Source organism: Dermochelys coriacea, chromosome 22, assembly GCF_009764565.3.
Source record: "Dermochelys coriacea isolate rDerCor1 chromosome 22, rDerCor1.pri.v4, whole genome shotgun sequence".
NCBI lineage: Eukaryota > Metazoa > Chordata > Testudines > Dermochelyidae > Dermochelys > Dermochelys coriacea.
In genome coordinates this window covers 5,969,889-5,984,817 of record NC_050089.1, presented here as the reverse complement: position 1 = coordinate 5,984,817, position 14,929 = coordinate 5,969,889, and positions in this window count along the sequence as shown.

Sequence of the window (14,929 nt, the reverse complement as noted above, 5' to 3'; positions counted from 1 at the left end):
ACCACTTCCCCAGTCAGCCCAGCTTCTAAGCCACAGCCCCAGCCCTCTCCGGGGCTGTTCTAAACCCCTCGGCAGGAGCAGGTGTCTACCCTGCTACAGAGAGACAGAGTTAATTGTCTGATTTACTCTACTTTTAGACAACTAGTCCTCTGCGTGGGCACAGATTGGGGCATGTCTACAACTGCATCACCAAAGCTGAGCACATCCAGTGCTGTTCTACCTGACTCAGTCATTCCCAGATTCCTTGTTGAGAAAGATCTTTTAGCCCCTATCCTGGCTAGTCTAGGATTGTGCCCTATTGTCTGGGCTAGTTTTAAATGTGCCGCGTGATGGGGCTGCCTCCACTCCTCTTCCTAATATCTCTCGTTGTAGGAAGCTCACAGAGATACTTACACTAAACTGTCCTTTTCTTACTTTAATGCTCTGGAATCCAGTCCATATGAGACTTCTGCTTGTTCCAAATATAAGAGCCCGATCCTGTTAAGTGCCGATTACCCAATATGGAAGTGGTGGGTGCTCAATACTTTGCAGGAGCCATTTAGGCCTAGATCCTTAAAGGTAGCTGTCTAACTCCCATTGAAATCAGTGAAAATTAGTCACCTTAATACTTTTTGAGGATCTGGGCCTAAATACCCTAACAGGACTGAGCCCTAACTCACTTTCTAAAGCAGAAGTGGTGGCTAATTCCAATAAGAGACAGGGATTAAACTTTAAACCAGTGGTTCTATCAGACTTGTGGATATGGGAAGGAACCAGCAGTTAAAGGCAAAATAAAAGAAACTTTCAAATTATAAACAGACAGGACTTTAGCAAAAGGAGTTTAATTTGCTGATGTTTTAATATACCGTTCAATCATTCCACTCAATGAAGAGAGACCTTAAATCGAATCTCAATGCTAGAAAATGCATTACTTACTGTTGAATTGATGTCACTGCCAAAGAATTTTCTCTCGGCTTAAGCTGTCTGCTGCAACATGCCAATGGCACGTTTGAGACATTTACATATTTGTAAAGTGAAATTCCTTTTATCTGTCCTGCGCTCATTTCCCTCACTCCCCTTCTAGCTTTCATTTATTCAATTTTAGGCACAAAATGAAACATTACAGTTGAATACAGAAGAGCACTGCTCTTTGCTTAAGCATTTGTGCAGTCAGTGTGTGGAACACACACAAAGATACCCCAGCACAAAGACACAGCAAATGGGCTTTGCACAGGGAACCGCATGGGACTCGAAGAAAATAGAATTCACCACCCAACCTGCACGGGACATGCTGCTAGGCCAGACCCATGACCAGATGAATTGGTGGCTCCCTGTAAACAGATATTAAGGTCACAGTTAAAATGTAAGCTCCTTCCACCAGGGATTTGGTCTGAACTCGCTGCAAATTTTAGAAGTGTCTCCAAGGTGTGTTGGTTCAAATTCATCTGTGACCAATGAAAAAGTTAATTAGTCATAAAATGCATCATCTCCGCTGATGCTAAGTGGCTCTCACCTTACTGGCACTTTCAGTCAAGAGGCCAAGAATTAAATTGGCCACAGAGACTGATTGCCATTCTTTCCTATAAAGGTGGTTGATCCAGTCATCGTTAAGGTACATTGACAGGATGGTATGCAGTGTAATACTACATTCTGTGGGTGGCATAACTGAGATCACTTATTCACTGACACTTTAAAAACTCCCACACCCCAATCTGGGTCTATGCTGATTATGTGCTATGTGTGTATCCTATGAACCTTGTAACCGATACTTATAACTTCTCATAACTCAAGCCTGACTCCAAATGTACAATGCCTTCCCTCTTAACTTGTGTAAATTTGATTTTAAACATTAGTTTCAATAATATTTTACTTGCAGTATATTACTCAGCCATTAGATGTCTCTGTGTGCTGTACAGCATTCCAGACAGGATATGGTCCCTGGTAAACAAGGGAAACAAAGATGGAACTCAAGCTGTGTGGAAGCCTGGTGGCTGTCCATAATTATCACTGTTTTCTGTTTAAGAAGGTCTGTGATCCCATATATCATGACATGCAGGAGGTCTGCTTTGTTACTGGTACTTTTCACCAATAACAAATTAACTAAAAAACCCTAAATTAGGAGGGCAATTGATGTATGTAACAAACCTACAAATGCATCCATAATTAAATATATGTTGGAGTGATAGCTCCCTGCATGAACTAAGGCAGATCATCAAAAGCCTACACATGTAGATTGCAGAGTGCCCTCCACTTTCACTTGAGCATGCCTCACAGGACCAGGTCCTAAACTTTGTTTGTTTGTATCTTTTGCTTCCTTTTCTCTCCCGGTTCTGGCACCCAAGCCTTAGCTATGTTTGCTGCTTTCCCCTCTACCCTTTATCTGCTTTCCAAAAGCGGATGGGAATGGAGCCAAGCCACAGTTTTTGGTTTTCATTATCGTGAGGCTTTGAGAATAAGACCTGATTATCTGCTCTTGCCCAGCTGGCCGTGCCCTTGAATTTTGGCTCACTTCCCTGCCTCTTTCTGCCTCTATGCCTGTAATTGCTTTGCTCACCTTTAAATGCAGAGAACCTGCCTTTCACTGTCTTGATCTAACAGTGCCTACAGCCTTTTTGCTAGTGGTTTCAATTATCTTCATTGCAGCACCACTGATTTCATATTAGCAGCCCCAAGTAGACAGAGTAGCACTAGCAAGGCTCAAGATAACACACTGAAAATAGTGTGGACATTGTGGTTCAGGGTGGAGGTTGGAGGTCTCAAGCCTAGGGGGTTGGGCAGGCTTGACAGCCTGAGCTCCAGCACAAGCCACAACATCCACATGGATATTTTTAGTGCACTACCCAGGCTGGGAGGCTTGCACCTAGTTGCAGTGTAGATAGACCCATAGGGAACAATGCTGAGCTGGCACATTAAGGGCTAGATGACCTAGCAGACATTCCTCAGATCTCATTTCCACGAGTCAGCTTGTTATGGGATAGGTGCAGGTTTTGAATATTACAACCCCATGATGGTCCAGCCCTTTACTATCTGCCCTTTGGGTTCTGCCAAACCCTGTGGGCAATAAGAACAAAACAGAGACTCCTGAGCTGTGTATGCACAAGGGCCTGGGAGGGAATAGAGTTACCTAAAACATTGTGTGAGCTGCTGCCCTATATTAATGATCTCCCCTAGGGTTCTTGGTGCTATGTCTTCTTGCTCCATTGAACTTCCGTGTTGTCTCAAGTGTTCCAGCCCTGGGCCAAGACCTTCTGAGCATTGACTTAGAGACACATACCAGCCTGCCTCTCATTCCTGGAATGCACCAACCAGGGTGTGAATCCCTTGGATAGGAAACACTGGAATTCTAACCCCTGTCCCTCTGACCCCACACACCTAGTGGCTCAAGGTCTCTCAATTATTTCTGTCTCCAGGCCCTCTATTCCCTTCTTGCTGTGCTGGGGGAGAACTTGGGGGAAAGAATGGGCTGAAGGGGTTGAGAGAAATGAGCTTCACTTCAAAAAGAGAGGCACCCATGCCTGCTGACCACTGTATTTTATTCTATTCTATTCTATAGAGGCTTTTGAACTGTGCTCATCAGCATAGTATCTGAGTGCCTGCCGGTTGTGCATAAGGCAGCGTGACTATACCTCTGTCCTGTGTCATTTGTTCTGTCATCCTCTCCCCAGAGGGAGAAGCATGTGCAGCGGAGCGTCTTGTTTTGGTAATGTGTGCCTTTGGTTTTTTTTAATAAATATAAATATACCTGTTACGTGTTGTTAGAGAAGGCAAGGTCAAAGAAATGCACCTTGCACTTGGATTGGAAATAGTGAGGTTTGTGATGGTCCTTAGTTCATCTGACCATGTAGCTGTTGCCATGGTCTTTGTCCTGGAGATTTAAAATATCTTTTACATATCCTGGGGCCAAGCCAGGGAGCGTTTTGACGATAAGGACTGAGACCTGACCACTCCAATCCCTGACTCTTTTATCTCCTTGGGTGAATTACACAGAGATGTGTATCAGTGGACAAATACTGCTCTGGGACCTTTATCCTAGTAATACACCGATCTGTACCACTGCAACAGCTCAACACCATTTTGGTGTGTACTGCTGCAGTGCCACTAGGCTGCACTGCAGTAATAATTTTGGAGTCTGCCATGGTGCTGTAATGAAATTAGACAGGGATTTGTCCCACTTCAGTCTGCACTAGTGTGATGTGTGCAGTGTGTATACAGTGGCAGTCTGTGTTGCTGTACTGAGATCTGTCCTGGACATGGAATTCCATACAACGGGGGCTAGTTCTTGCAGCGCTTCGAGGCTGGGATCTATTTAAATAGAATTACATCAGAGACAGCTTTGGCCTGTTGTATTAGTTAGATGCTTGTTCTAGAACCTGCCTGCACAGATCAGTCATCTAAATTTTGGAGACCTGGTTTTCCTCTCCCTGATTTCAGTAGAATTACTTCTAATTAACACTGAAGTAAGTGAGAGGAGAATCAGTCCCTTGAAATCCAATGTCCTAACAAGTGACATAGCAAATGAATTTCCTCTAATTTCCTAGATACTTTGGGCCTGATTCTCAGTGCTTCCATCCCTGCACTTGAATCAAAAATAGAACTGTGGGAAGGGGAAGGTAGCCTTATACCACCTTTTCATTCCTTCTATTCGGTGGGCCTCATAACTACCGACAGCTCCCACGCTCTTCATCTGGGTGGGTGCTTAGTATGTTTGAAAACCATATCCAAGATGACACAAGTTGGCCGCATGAACACTGAAATACCAAGACCCAGTGGTGGCTGCTATTGAAAAGTTTGCCCTATCGGTTTCCCCTCCTCTGCAGAAAAGCATCCTTTGGAGTGAAATCCAAATACCTCCAAAGATGTTGCAGGCCCACAAGCCCTGGAGGGATTATATGAGAGGGATAATGCTGAACAATGAGCCAGGTTCTTTTAAGCTGGAAATTGTAGCCCATAGCATGTGAATTTCAGGCTCAGAAAGACCCACTTGATTCCCCCTGCCAAGTTGACATACTTTTGTCTCACTCCCTAATGGAAACAGCTGGATTATGTGAGCCAAAAAAAAAAAAATCATTTAAAGCAGCAGTGAACCCTGTTTTGAAATATTTCCCTTGTAATATGCTTTGTCAAGCTAAATTCTGTCTGGGATAAGTGACCCAGCCAGAGTTTTGTCTGTTTCCTTAATGAGCCCAAAAGAGTCAAAGCATTTGAGCCTTGCGGCCAGAATGGGCTCCCAGGCTTTAAGAGGAGGCTGTCTTAAATCGACAGGGAAGAGAGGGCAATTTTACTTGCCAACGCTTCGCTTCGTGGAAAACACCCTGACCAGGGGAAGTGGGGGGAGGTTCTCCAGTGCAGATCGGGAAGATCAAAGGTGTTGTCAGCTGCAAGGATCTCAAGGGAAAGCGGTCTGGGCAGGTCTCCAAACAGAGGCTCTGACTGGCCTGCACGCCCCTCTGAGAATTGCCCCTCTGGGGCAGGGACCCCAAAGAGCAAGAGCCTCCACTCACATCCCTTCAGTCCTTAAATCAGGCTCTGCCCTTGAGGGCTACCCTAGCTTGTGCCCAGCTGCCCAAACTCCTCATGGGCCTTGTGACAGCTGTGGAAGAGCCTGGGGTTAGGACCATCCTAACCACACCTTCCACATCTCAGCATGCCCTCCAATGACTCCTTCTCCAGGGGCTCTGCACCTTCTGGGGCGTGGGGGGGGGGGAGACATGCCATTATCACACAGTCCCTTTGCACCAGCTATTATGTATAGTACTTAGATTGAGATAGTACAGCTAGTGATTAAGGGCACTGGCCTAGTACTCAGGAAAGCTGGGTTCTGTTCCTGGCTCTGGTGCTGGGTGACCTTGGGCAAGTCACTTCCCTTCCAGTGTCTCAGTTTTCCCCATCTGTGAAATGGGGTTAATCATGCTAACCTCCTTTATAAGAGCTCCATGTTGTTATTATATGGCCCGCATCACAATCTCTACTGCATTTACCCTGACAACACCCCTATGAGGTAGGGAAGTGCTGTTGTCCCCATTGTACAGATGGGGAACTGAGGCACAGAGAAACTAAATGACTTGCCCAAGGACACATAGGAAGCCTGTGGCAAAACAGGGAATGAACTCAAGTTCCCCAAAGTGGCATCCTAACCACTGGGCAATTCTGGGATACACAGGGGCAAATGGGCCACAGGCCATCTACAAATTAGGCCCAAAATGCTGCTTGCTGGCCTAAATTCATTCCTGCTGTAAGTCCATTGACTCCAGTGAAGTCAACATCAGAAATGAATTTGGTCCCCAGCACTGAGTGGAACTGCCTCACACCCAGTTTGTTTGCTGTGCTTGATTCACTCCCATGAAAGTCCAATCCAAATCCCAGCATCTGCTTCTCCAGGCAGCACTTCTCCCATTCCCCTTCAGAAGAGCATGATACCCAATCTGAGGCTGCACAGCTTGGGCTGAGAGGAAAGAACAAAGGAAACAGCTGATATCTAATAAGACTTCTAACATTCTTGGATTATTCTGATACCTGGCCAGGCTGACATAATAGGAGACAAGGAGTTTGCTTGTAATTCAGTCTGGTTTTTATAACCCCCTTTGACCTTTAAAAGGACTTAACAGATCTGTCTTCACCCAGGTCAGTTTCCAAGTATTCTGAGCTCCAAGGCCCAGTGACTCATGGCCATTAGATGGACTCAGTCTGGGGTCGTAATTGTGAGTGTCAGTGGACTTTTGGACTCCAGGACTTTCAACACAGCACTTAAGCACTTGAGCTCAATGGGACTTTAGAAGTTCATGATTAAAATTAAGGATATGCTCTGCTGAATAGTGACGGTGTGCTGAATCGGAGCCATTTATTAGCATCGGTCTGAGAAGGCTACCTGACTCATGACTGGGATAGCAGGCATTTTTGACAGCAGGATCTTCTGAAACATTTCCTCCCATCTTTAAGAATTACAAATTCTGGCTAGTCTTTCTTTGCCAAACCTAGTGGTGCTGGAAGTAGAAGTGATGGGGGTGCTGCTGCGCACCCCCTGGCTTGAAGTAGTAATAACAAACAACAAATACATGGTTTCCATCATCAGCTCCCCCACTATAAAAATTGTTCTAGCACTGCTGGCCAAACCTCTCACTCCCATCTCCAATTTCACAACCTTTGTGAGTCTCTCTTTTACCTCCCTTGCTGCACGTACAAATGCTCCTCTCTTCCACACAGATGCACACCTGCAGGAAAAGTTGGCATTCTCTCCTTTCAAGCTGTCACTGAGTCAAATAGTTTATGAGTCTATTAATGACAGATAAATTAACTGCAGAGAATATGAATGACTTAATATTTTGTGTGTTAAAATTATTTTTTTAAAATTCTGTGTCATTGTATAATTCATATTCCAGACTATTTGATTAGCAGTCAGAGCCCAAAGGTTTCTCCACACACACATGCTGGTCTCTGCCACTTAAGGTAGTCCCACTTTCCCATTTCACCGCGTTACTTAGGAGCTAGTTGTTTCAAATGCCAAAGCTTAGAGCCAATCCTTTATGGAAAAGTCCCATAGAATTTAATAGCACTGAAACCAATAGGGTTTTGTGGTTAGAACTAGGATTTTCATAGGAATCTAACCATACCTAAATCCCACTGAAATTCAATGGCCATTGGGTGCCTAACTCACTTAGCCCGATTTGAAAATCCCTGCCTAAAATGGTAGACTCAGACTGGGGACATTTGGGTTCAATTCCTGGCCCTGCTACTGATTTCTTATATGATCATAGGCAAGTCCCCTGGGGTAAAATTTTCAAAAGTCTAAGTGATTTAGGAGTCTAAATTCCATTTTCAAATTTGATTTAGGGCCTTAAAAGCCTAACATTCTTTGCAAGTCAAAGGGACTTGGGACCAGATTTTCAAAGCATTTAGGTGACTAATTGCCATCGATTCACAATCAATGGGAGCTAGGCAACCAAATAACTTTGAAGATCTGGGCCTAGCTGCCTAAAGATGCAGATAAGCATCCAGTGGGATTTTCGAAGTGCCTAAGTGAGATAGGTGCCTAATTCTCATTGAAATCAATAGTGGGGGGAAAATTTAAAAAATAAAGTCTAAAGATCAAATTGAATCATTGAAGCTGACTGGACTACGGTAAAATGAATCAACCAATGGCTTCAAAGTGCACAAGAGGACTGTTAAAACTGTGGCCATTCTCTTATTCTGTGAAAATCTGTGTCCACAAAATGTTGTGAATGGGCTTCATTTTGCATCAAAAGATGCAAAAATTGATGATGTTGCATATTTTGATCAGAAAATCAATCATTATAATGAAAACTCTTTTGTACTTCTCAAGCAATTTACAGCCATGTCTACATTTGGCGCTCAGGGTGTGTGATTCCCAGTTTGCATAGACATACTCATGCTAGCTGTCATTGGACCAATGTGCTAAAAATAGTAGCTTTCCTGGGCCTTGGTGAGTGGAGGCATGGAGTCCCCAGGCTGTGAGCACAAACCCACCCAGACCTGATGAGCGCTTGCACAAGTATGCCTAGACGAGCTGAGAATCACCCCCCCAGCTTCAAGTGTAGACATAGCCTATGTTTTGTCTACCTAAAATCCTCTTGCACTTTCAATTTTGCGTAGTATTGCTGTGAACTGTTGGTGCATTTCACCCCAGTGGTGGCTACCCTTCAGTAATGGATAAAGTGCTTCCTGGGCATAGAGTTTGTTGAGGGCTTTGAGATCTTACGTAAATGTGAGATAATTACCCTCCTGAGCTTCTATGCATGATTTGGTAATGTAATACTCCTCTGAATCATGCGTCTGATCTCTGACGGAGGAGAGCTTTTCCATGCTCTTCAAGCCTCCAAGCCTGGCTCATCTGAGTGTACTTATTTATTACCCTAAGCTTTGTAAGTTATTTACTTAGAATCGCTGAATCAGAGTCAACATCCTGAAAGTCTATGAAGACACCTTACCTGGACTTGGCAAATCAATGCCCTTTTCTTTGTGGGAACTGTTATTAAGAGAACTTGCACTAGGGGCCTTAATGCTGCAGGCACCTTATAAACTGGAGCACTCAAGAACTTAAAAATCTTGCAAATGCATCCAAAAAAACCCAAACCCACAATCTCTCAGCAAATCAAATCTCTGGAGTGACTGCCCTTAGCTAATATATACAGGGCTCTCCCTTACATGTTGCCATCTGTCAATGATTAGCATGCCATCTATACGTGTGCAATACTGTATGTAACCCACTAGTCAGTGTGTATGTATCCAAACCGTAGAGGATGTGAGTATTACAGCCTCCTGCTACAGAGATTCGGTCTTTACCCTAAAGTCTTGTGCTTCTAGTTCTTGGTTCATTTTCCTATGTTGGGCAAGATGCGGATCACACAACAGTTTATGCACAAATGATAATGAGCAAATATTACATGTGCAAATGATCTGTGTGTAAAATATTGCAAGGCCAGAATGAAATGAAAGCCTTGGAAACAAGCAGGGAGAACTGGAGGTCCTGGTGATGTCAAGGAATTATGACGTGATTGGAATAACAGAGACTTGGTGGGATAACTCACATGACTGGAGTACAGTCATGGATGGTTATAAACTGTTCAGGAAGGACAGGCAGGGCAGAAAAGGTGGGGGAGTAGCACTGTATGTAAGGGAGCAGTATGACTGCTCAGAGCTCCGGTACGAAACTGTGGAAAAACCTGAGTGTCTCTGGATTAAGTTTAGAAGTGTGTGCAACAAGAGTGATGTCATGGTGGGAGTCTGCTATAGACCACCGGACCAGGGGGATGAGGTGGATGAGGCTTTCTTCCGGCAACTCACGGAAGCTACTAGATCGCATGCCCTGATTCTCATGGGTGACTTTAATTTTCCTGATATCTGCTGGGAGAGCAATACAGCGGTGCATAGACAATCCAGGAAGTTTTTGGAAAGCGTAGGGGACAATTTCCTGGTGCAAGTGCTAGGGGAGCCAACTAGGGGGAGCGCTTTTCTTGACCTGCTGCTCACAAACCGGGTAGAATTAGTGGGGGAAGCAAAAGTGGATGGGAATCTGGGAGGCAGTGACCATGAGTTGGTTGAGTTCAGGATCCTGACGCAGGGAAGAAAGGTAAGCAGCAGGATACGGACCCTGGACTTCAGGAAAGCAGACTTTGACTCCCTCAGGGAACAGATGGCCAGGATCCCCTGGGGGACTAACATGAAAGGGAAGGGAGTCCAGGAGAGCTGGCTGTATTTCAAGGAATCCCTGTTGAGGTTACAGGGACAAACCATCCCGATGAGTCGAAAGAATAGTAAATATGGCAGGCGACCAGCTTGGCTTAATGGTGAAATCCTAGCGGATCTTAAACATAAAAAGAAGCTTACAAGAAGTGGAAGGTTGGACATATGACCAGGGAAGAGTATAAAAATATTGCTCGGGCATGTAGGAAAGATATCAGGAGGGCCAAATCGCACCTGGAGCTGCAGCTAGCAAGAGATGTCAAGAGTAACAAGAAGGGTTTCTTCAGGTATGTTGGCAACAAGAAGAAAGCCAAGGAAAGTGTGGGCCCCTTACTGAATGAGGGAGGCAAGCTAGTGACAGAGGATGTGGAAAAAGCTAATGTACTCAATGCTTTTTTTGCCTCTGTTTTCACTAACAAGGTCAGCTCCCAGACTGCTGTGCTGGGCATCACAAAATGGGGAAGAGATGGCCAGCCCTCTGTAGAGATAGAGGTGGTTAGGGACTATTTAGAAAAGCTGGACGTGCACAAGTCCATGGGGCCGGACGAATTGCATCCGAGAGTGCTGAGGGAATTGGCGGCTGTGATTGCAGAGCCCTTGGCCATTATCTTTGAAAACTCGTGGCGAACGGGGGAAGTCCCGGATGACTGGAAAAAGGCTAATGTAGTGCCCATCTTTAAAAAAGGGAAGAAGGAGGATCCTGGGAACTACAGGCCGGTCAGCCTCACCTCAGTCCCTGGAAAAATCATGGAGCAGGTCCTCAAAGAATCAATCCTGAAGCACTTAGAGGAGAGGAAAGTGATCAGGAACAGTCAGCATGGATTCACCAAGGGAAGGTCATGCCTGACTAATCTAATCGCCTTTTATGACCTTCTGGGGTCCCTTCCAACCCTGATATTCTATGATTCTATGATTCTATGATTCTATGAAATCTGGTCACCAGAGAGAGAGAGAGTAGTAATAAGATAAAAAGAAAAGCAGTACCTGTGGCACCTTAGAGACTAACAAATTTATTAGAGCATAAGCTTTCGTGAGCTACAGCTCACTTCATCGGATGCGAAAGCTTATGCTCTAATAAATTTGTTAGTTTCTAAGGTGCCACAAGTACTGCTTTTCTTTTTGCGAATACAGACTAACACAGCTGCTACTCTGAAACCTAGTAATAAGATAGTTAATTGGTGAGATACTCCAGTGATATTATCCAACAAGCAATAACTACATTATTTAAATTTAAATGAGAGGATTTTGTAAATTGAGAACACTTAGGAGTAGGTATACATGTCTCTTTGATTCGTGTAATACCTGCTACCCTTAATGGAATTTAGACGCAGTCACTAAGCAGAGAAAACTGCACAGTTTAAACTGCTGGCTATTTTTCCTGTGGCAGGTTGCAGAGAATTCTAATGAAAGTGTTTCAGGATCATTTATACATTATAATCCTTTTGCTTTACTAGCCTCTGTTGTTCTTTGCTTCTGTCAATATCACCAGTACCCAATTTTAGATTCCTGTTTGCTTCCTTGATAAGACAAGCTAAGGCAATTCAGCAAAGAACGTAAGGACATTAAGTCCCATTGACTTCATTAAGCATGTGCCTAAGGGCTTGTCTACATATGGAGTTCTTCTGGAATAGCTATTCCAAAACAACTATTCCGAACAACTCCATGTGTGAATGTACTCATTCTGGAGTAAGTGTGTCCATTCAGGGAGTTATTCCAGAATAATTCTTGCACATTTAATTCAGACCCGCCCTTAATCCAAATTAGCTTTCAAGTGTAGTTAAATCCTAAGCCCTGGTCTACAGTAGGTGTTGAGCATTTAGCAGCATTAAATCGATGTAACCCTGCACCCATCCACATGACGAAGCCCCTTTTTTGACTTAAAGGGCTCTTAAAATCGATTTCCTTACTCCACCCCCGACAAGGGGATTAGCGCTGAAATCGTTTTTGCTGAGTCGAATTTGGGGTACTGTGGATGCAATTAGATGGTATTGGCCTCCAGGAGCTATCCCAGACTGCTCCATTGTTACCGCTCTGGACAGCACTCTCAACTCAGTTGCACTACCGAGTAGACAGGAAAAGGCCCGTGAACTTTTGAATTTCAATTTCCTGTTTGGCCAGTGCGGCAAGCTGCAGGTGACCATGCAGAGCTCATCAGCAGAGGTGACCATGCAGAGCTCATCAGCAGAGGTGACCATGATGGAGTCCCAGAATCGCAAAAGAGCTCCAGCATGGATAGAACAGGAGATCTGAAACTTAAGGAGCTGAGGCAAGCCTACCAGAAAACCAGAGAGGCGAACGGCTGCTCCGGGTCAGAGCCCCAAACATGCCGCTTCTATGATAAGCTGCATGCTATTTTAGGGGGTTCAGCCACCATTACCCCAGCCGTGTTGTTTGACTCCTTCAATGGAGATGGAGGCAACACGGAAGCAGGTTTTGGGGACAAGGAAGATGATGATCATGAGGTTGTAGATAGCTCACAGCACACAAGCGGAGAAACCGGTTTTCCCGATAGCCAGGAACTGTTTCTCACCCTGGACCTGGAGCCAGTACCCCCGGAACCCACCCAAGACTGCCTCCCGGACCCACCAGGCGGAGAAGGGACCTCTGGTGAGTGTACCTTTTAAAATACTATACAAGGTTTAAAAGCCAGCATGTTTAATGATTAATTTGCCCTGGCATTCGTGGCTCTCCTGCATATTCTCCCAAAGCCTTTGCAAAAGGTTTCTGGGGAGGGCAGCCTTATTCCATCCACCATAGTAGGACACTTTACCACTACAGGCCAGTAGCACATACTCGGGAATCATTGTAGAACAAAGCATTGCAGTGTATGTTTGCTGGTGTTCAAACAACATCCGTTCTTTATCTTGCTGTATTATCCTCAGGAGACTGATATCATTCATGGTCACCTGGTTGAAATAGGGTGCTTTTCTTAAGGGGACATTCAGAGGTGCCCATTCCTGCTGGCCTGTTTGCCTATGGCGGAACAGAAATGTTCCCCGCTGTTAGCCACGCGGTGGGTGGAGGCAAAATGCAACCTTGTAAAGAAAGCACAAGTGCTATGTATGTAATGTTAACAGCAAGGTTTACCGTGAAAGAGTGTACCCACTGTTCTATAAAATGTGTCTTTTCAAATACCACTGTCCCTTTTTTTTTCTCCACCAGCTGCATGTATTTCAAGGATCACAGGATCTTCTCCTTCCCAGAGGCTCGTGAAGATTAGAAGGCAAAAAAAATGCACTCACAATGAAATGTTCTCTGAGCTCATGCTGTCCTCCCACACTGACAGAGCACAGACGAATGCATGGAGGCAGACAATGTCAGAGTGCAGGAAAGCACAAAATGACCAGGAGGAGAGGTGGCGGGCTGAAGAGAGTAAGTGGTGGGCTGAAGAGAGGGCTGAAGCTGAAAGGTGGTGGCAGCGTGATGAGAGGAGGCAGGATTCAATGCTGAGGCTGCTGGAGGATCAAACTAATATGCTCTAGCGTATGGTTGAGCTGCAGGAAAGGCAGCAGGAGCACAGACCGCCGCTACAGCCCCTGTGTAACCAACCACTTTCCTCCCCAAGTTCCATAGCCTCCTCACCCAGACACCCAAGAACGTGGTAGGGGGGTCTCCGGCCACCCAGTCACTCCACCCCAGAGGATTGCCCAAGTAACAGAAGGCTGGCATTCAATAAGTTTTAAACTTTTAAAGTGCTGTGTGGTCTTGTCCTATCCTCTTCCACCACCCCTCCTGGGCTACCTTGGTAATTATCCCCCTATTTGTGTGATGAATTAATAAAGAATGCATGAATGTGAAGCAACAATGACTTTATTGTCTCTGTAAGTGGTGATCGAAGGGAGGTACGGAGGGTGGTTAGCTTACAGGGAAGTAGAGTGAACCAAGGGGCGAGGGGTTTCATCAAGGAGAAACAAACAGAACTTTCACACCGTAGCCTGGCCAGTCATGAAATTGGTTTTCAAAGCTTCTCTGATGCGCACCGCACCCTCCTGTGCTCTTCTAACCACCCTGGTGTCTGGCTGTGCATAACCAGCAGCCAGGCGATTTGCCTCAACCTCCCACCCCGCCATAAACATCTCCCCCTTACTGTCACAGATATTGTGGAGCACACAGCAAGCAGTAATAATAGTGGGAATATTGGTTTCGCTGAGGTCTAACCGAGTCAGTAAACTGCGCCAGCACGCTTTTAAACATCCAAATGCACATTCTACCACCATTCTGCACTTGCTCAGCCTATAGTTGAACAGCTCTTGACTACTCTCCAGGCTGCCTATGTATGGCTTCATGAGCCATGGCATTAAGGGGTAGGCTGGGTCCCCAAAGATAACTATAGGCATTTCAACATCCCCAGTGGTTATTTTCTGGTCTGGGCAGAAAGTCCCTTCCTGCAGCTTTTGAAACAGACCAGAGTTCCTGAAGGTGCAAGCATCATGTATCTTTCCTGGCCATCCCATGTTGATATTGGTGAAAATCCCTTGTGATCCACCAGTGCTTGCAGCACTATTGAAAAGTACCCCTTGCGGTTTTTGTACTCACTGGCTTGGTGCTCTGGTGCCAAGATAGGGATATGGGTTCCGTCTATGGCCCCACCACAGTTATGGAATCCCATTGCAGCAAAGCCATCCACTATGACCTGCACATTTCCCAGGGTCACTACCCTTGATATCAGCAGATCTTTGATTGCGTTGGCTACTTGCATCACAGCAGCCCCCACAGTAGATTTGCCCACTCCAAATTGATTCCCGACTGACTG